At 46.0% G+C, this 5,373-nt stretch overlaps 1 pseudogene across 1 annotated transcript; it reads right to left on the reverse strand.

Moving 5' to 3' along the window:
• Window positions 1-1,128: 1,128 nt before the first annotated feature.
• LOC309608510 (small ribosomal subunit protein eS10 pseudogene) lies at window positions 1,129-1,751 on the reverse strand (annotated as a pseudogene). Its single transcript has one exon. The product of its transcript is annotated as a small ribosomal subunit protein eS10 pseudogene (transcript).
• Between the last annotated feature and the right edge of the window lie 3,622 nt (window positions 1,752-5,373).

Here is a 5,373-nt window from a genome sequence, read left to right on the forward strand (position 1 = left end):
TGTGTTTTGTGTTTCCACTCCCACAGCGTGAATACTTAGATTGTGTCCAATTATCTGTCAACACAAACTATACTATGATAAACGCTCTCATCCTGGTTCCCATATGGGCCAGGATGAAAAATCCTTTGGGACATATAACCAGGGATATATTCTGTGGCCCAGGGTGTGTATATTCTTATGTCACTAAGAAATGCCCGATTGCTCTTCAGAACATCTGCACCACTCCTGCCAGCAGGGAATGCAGGACCCTATGCCCCTAATCCCAACCAACACGTGGCATTATCCATCTTTCTAATTTTTGCTGGTCTAAAAAGTGTAAAGTGAACTCTCAATGCTGTTTCCTTTTGTATTTCTCTAGTTACTAGTGAGTTTGAGCATCCCAGCATAGGCCTTTTTGCTTTGTCTCCTATTAATTGCTCATTTTCCCATTGGGTTCCTTCTTGTTGATTTGCAAGAGTCTCTTGTACATCCTAGATATTAGTCACCTATCAATTTTAGACATTATAACTGTCTTCTCCTATCTTTGTTATTTGTTCACTTTTGCCGTACTGTTCTTCATTGAACACAAATAGGTCATCAGCTTTATCAGTTTTTTCCTATGGTGTGTGCTTTTGAGTTTCATTGAAGTCCTTCTCAACATAGACAGTCTCTCACATTTTCTCATTTTAAATTTATATGCTTATCTTCCCATTTAGGTCTTTAATCTGTCTGGATCTCACTTTTGTGTGTGGTGTTAGGTAGGGATCCAGTTTTTTTTTTTCTCTAAAACGTGAGCCTTTTTTTTTCAGGACCTTTCACTAAACAACCACTCTTTTCCCATTGCTTTGTGGTGCCAGAAGGTACCATGTTTGTCCTGTGCCTTCTTGAGATTAGACAAACCAGAAGAAGGCAGAACCTAGTGGGGGACAGAGGGGAGAGATGCCGCTGTTTGGACTCCAGATATTTCTACATCCAGAAATCCTCCCACCCCAACCCTGCCTTGTTTTTGCTTTAGTTTTTGTCATTTGCAACTGAAGTGACTATTACAACCATGATGCCTTAATCTAGCTTCTATCTAGGAGAGCATACCCTCTTGACTAAGGCTGCCCGGGTTCCAATCCCAGCTCCACTACTAAGTGGCTGTGTGACTTTTTTTTATTTTTTTTTTTTTAATCTTTTCTGGCTACACATTAATTCAACACAAAACAATCTCTTCCAAACTTTACTGAGGTGGCTGACCACGTCCACGACCAAATCTGCCTCTAAACTGGAATTTGGTTGCTGACCCAGCCCCGGCCTCGGCTTTCTTGTCGGCACCAGAGGGCACAGCGCTTCATCTGTAGGTGTCTCTGTCGGCTTCCCCTCTTGTGAGTCTTGCAGGTCGCTCTCCCTCCAGACCTTTGGGCCGTGGCCTGCCAGTCTCAGGACGACTGCGGCGCAGGTTAGCAGGCACGATCTCAGGGGGCAGGTGGAGGTAATCCCAGAGATAATGGATACCCTCGTTGGTTAGGTACCAGTAGAAATGTCTCCAGGCAAACTGTTCCTTCATGTAGCCTCATGATTTGAGAGACTGCATGGCCTTCATGACGTGAAGATTGGGCACATTCTTGTCTGCCAGCTCGGGGTGCTTAGGCATGTGGATGTCCTTCTTGGCTACCATCACTCCCTCCTTAAAAAGGAGTTCATAAATGGCAATCCGGTTCTTCTTGGGCATCAACATCGCGACGGCTGCTGGGTCCGGGGTCGGAGCTGGAAAGGAAGGGGTATCGGCTGTGTGACTTTGTTATAAGTTACACGATCTTTCTGGGCTTCAGTTTCTCCATCTGATAAAATCAGGGTAGTAATAGTACTTAATTCATAGGATTATGGTGAGGATTAGATGAAACAATACTTTAAAGCAGAACAGCGCCTGGAATGTAGTAAATAATAAATGTTATTCACTTGCATAATCCTATGTTCCCAATTAGCTGTGAGTAAATCGTGTATGATTTTGATCTATCTGGTTATATTCTAATTACACCTGAGAGGCCATTTAGGAAGTCATTTAGAAAATTAATTTTTTTGGCATACAAATAAATTACCTCCTAATCGATCTATTTAAAAAGTCCTTTTCAGGAAGTCCCTGGTGATCCAGTGGTTAAGGTTCTGCACTTCCGCTGCAGGGGGCGTGCGTGTGATCCCTGGTTGGGGTTCGGGCTGGGGGAACTGGGATCCCGCATGCCACACCAAGCGAGGCCAGAAAAAAGAAAGTCCTTTTCCTGTACTGCCTTCTTGGGAACTGTGACAGTCGCCGTCACTAGGTGGCGCCTGAGTGGATTCAGGGAGCGTGAAACAATGGGCCTTAAAGCAGCAGTCCCCAGCTTTTTGGCACCAGGGACCGGTTTCGTGGAAGACAGTTTTTCTACAGTCCCGGGTGGTGGGGATGGTTCCGACGGTAATACGAGCGATGGTTCAGGCAGTAAGACAGATGGGGAGCAACGGGGAGCGGCAGATGAAGCTTTGCTCGCTCCCCCGCCTCTCACCTCCTGCTGTGTGGCCGGGTTCCTAACAGGTACCGGTCCGCGGCCTGGGGGTTGGGGACCCCTGCCTTAAAGAGCATCTGAGCCAGGGTCAGCTCACCATGTGCCAGACGGATTCATAGGTGAGGTTAATTTGGCCTGCAAGGAATTCACAAAACGTTTTAAAGTGCATCTGCTAATATTCAAAACTCAGGAGATTCCATATAAAAATCCGACTTCCAGTGCCCGGATAAATAGGAAAGCCTGGCAACCTGGGACCTACAGCGGTGCTTCCTTGAGGGTGGGTGGGCTCCTCCAGTCCCACACAGCCCCATTTGTTCCTGTCATTTGTCCCTCCCTGGCTCCTCTAGACATTTGAGTTTCTAACCCCTAATTATCCCAGTCATTCCCTTTGCATATTGGAGGCTGAGGTCCTACAGAGAAGGGAAGGGCTGGAACTGGAATCTTACGCGACAGACCAGGGCTCTTTTTTTTTTTCTTTTTGGCTGTCCCTCAAGGCTTGTGTGATCTTAGTTCCCTAACCAGGGCTTGAACCCGGGCCCAGCAGTGAAAGCATGGAGTCCTAACCACTGGACCGCCAGGGAAGTCCCCAGGGCTCTTTTTTATACCCATGTTGTTTCTTTTACACTTGGTTGTTTTGAGAGACTGACTGAAGCTAAAAAGTGGGTAAGACATTGTGGAAGAACTGAAATTTGGGAATTTAGGGGCACCAGTTAGATGATTAAAATAAGGTGTGGGGGGACTTTGCCGGTGGCACAGTGGTTAAGAATCCGCCTGCCAATGCAGGGGACACAGATTCGAGCCCTGGTCCAGGAAGATCCCCCACGCGGTGGAGCAACTAACCCCGTGCGCCACAACTACTGAGCCTGTGCTTTAGAGCCCGCGAGCCACAACTACTGAAGCCCGCGCACCTAGAGCCCGTGCTCCGCAACAACAGAAGCCACCGCGATGAGAAGCCCGCGCACCACAACGAAGAAGAGTAGCCCCCGCTCGCCGCAACTAGAGAAAGCCCGCATACAGCAACGAAGACCCAACGCAGCCAAAATAAATTAATAAATCAATTAATTAAAAAAATAAGATGTGGGAAAAAGTAGAGGTCAGTAGGATTCTTTTTCTTTTCTTTGTGGAAAATAACTTCATTGGTTTTGGGGGAAATAATATATGTTTAGTGCAAAAGATTCAAACAATACAGAAAGATACAAAGAAGAGGGTAAAGATTTCCCCAAATTCCACTTTCCATTTATAACTCCCATTCATTTTGGTGTCTATGCTTCCAGCCCTCTCTCTGTGTATTTATAGATACACTTAATATAGGCACTGTCTGGGCCAAGGAGTATCTGGGAGTATGGGGCCTTAAAGTTCCCACACCGTCTTCATCAGCTTCCCTCCAAGTAATTCTTTGATATGGCCCATTGGGAGTTTTTTCAATTATATTAAAGTGGTATAAAAATGAAATGTCAAAACTTTATGCTCACCCCCAACTCTCTTCCAATCAGATTGCTATCCAGCCCACCTATATAGAAATTCTATATAGAAATTCTGGAGCTGCCAGTGCATGTTTCAAATTTCCCGAAATGAGAACATACAAGTTGTTTTGTAAACTGATTTTTCCACCAATAGAATTCCTAGAATATCTGTCCCTAGTTTATAAATACAGACTTTAGAAATGAATAAATAGGGCTTCCCTGGTGGCACAGTGGTTAAGAATCCGCCTGCCAATGCAGGAGACACGGGTTCGAGCCCTGGTCTGGGAGGATCCCACATGCTGCAGAGCAACGAAGCCTGTGCACCACAACTACTGAGCCTGCGCTCTGGAGCCTGCGAGCCACAACTACTGAGCCTGCATGCCTAGAGCCCGTGCCCCGCAACAAGAGAAGCCACCACAATGAGAAGCCCAGGCACTGCAATGAAGAGTAGCCCCTGCTCGCTGCAACTAAAGAAAGCCCGAGCGCAGCAACGAAGACCAAACGCAGACAAAAAGAGAAAAACAAATACCGTATGCAGCCAAAAATAAAATTAAAAAAATAAACAAATTTATTAAAAAAAAAAATCTGGGTAAAAAAAAAAAGAAGAAATGAATAAATAAATCTCACCTTCAAGAACACCCTCAGCAGACTTCCCTGGTGGTGCAGTGGTTAAGAATCTGCCTGCCAGTGCAGGAGACAGGGGTTCAAGCCCTGGTCCGGGAAGATCCCACTTGCCGCGGAGCAACTAAGCCCGAGCGCCACAACTACCGAGCCTGCGCTCTAGAGTCCGTGAGCCCCAACTACTGAAGCCCTCCCGCCTAGAGCCCGTGCTCCACAACAAGAGAAGCCACCGCAATGAGAAGCCTGCACACCTCAACGAAGAGTAGCCCCCGCTCGCCGCAACTAGAGAAAGCTGGCGAGCAGCAATGAAGACCCAATGCAGCCAAAAATAAAAATAAAATAAATAAAGAAAGAAAGAAAGAAAGAAAGAAGAACACCCTCAGTGTCATCAGGACAAGCCAGTCATTTAATCAGACTTTACTCCATCTGACTGATGACTGGAAAGATGGGAACCAGCTAATCAGAACCCAGTGTGCACATTCTAAAGTCTGTATGATTGCTCACAGTAGGCGCTAATAGGAACAATCTTTTATTTTTTTTTAACATCTTTATTGGAGTATGTTTGCTTTACAATGGTGTGTTAGTTTCTGCTGTATAACAGAGTGAATCAGCTATACATATACATTTATCCCCATTTCTCCTCCCTCTTGCGTCTCCCTCCCACACTCCCTATCCCACCCCTCTAGGTGGTCACAAAGCACCGAGCTGATCTCCCTGTGCTATGCGGCTGCTTCCCACTAGCTATTTATTTTACATTTGGTAGTGTATATATGTCCATGCCACTCTTT

The sequence above is a fragment of the Balaenoptera borealis genome (assembly GCF_965194805.1).
Source record: "Balaenoptera borealis genome assembly, chromosome: 12".
NCBI lineage: Eukaryota > Metazoa > Chordata > Mammalia > Artiodactyla > Balaenopteridae > Balaenoptera > Balaenoptera borealis.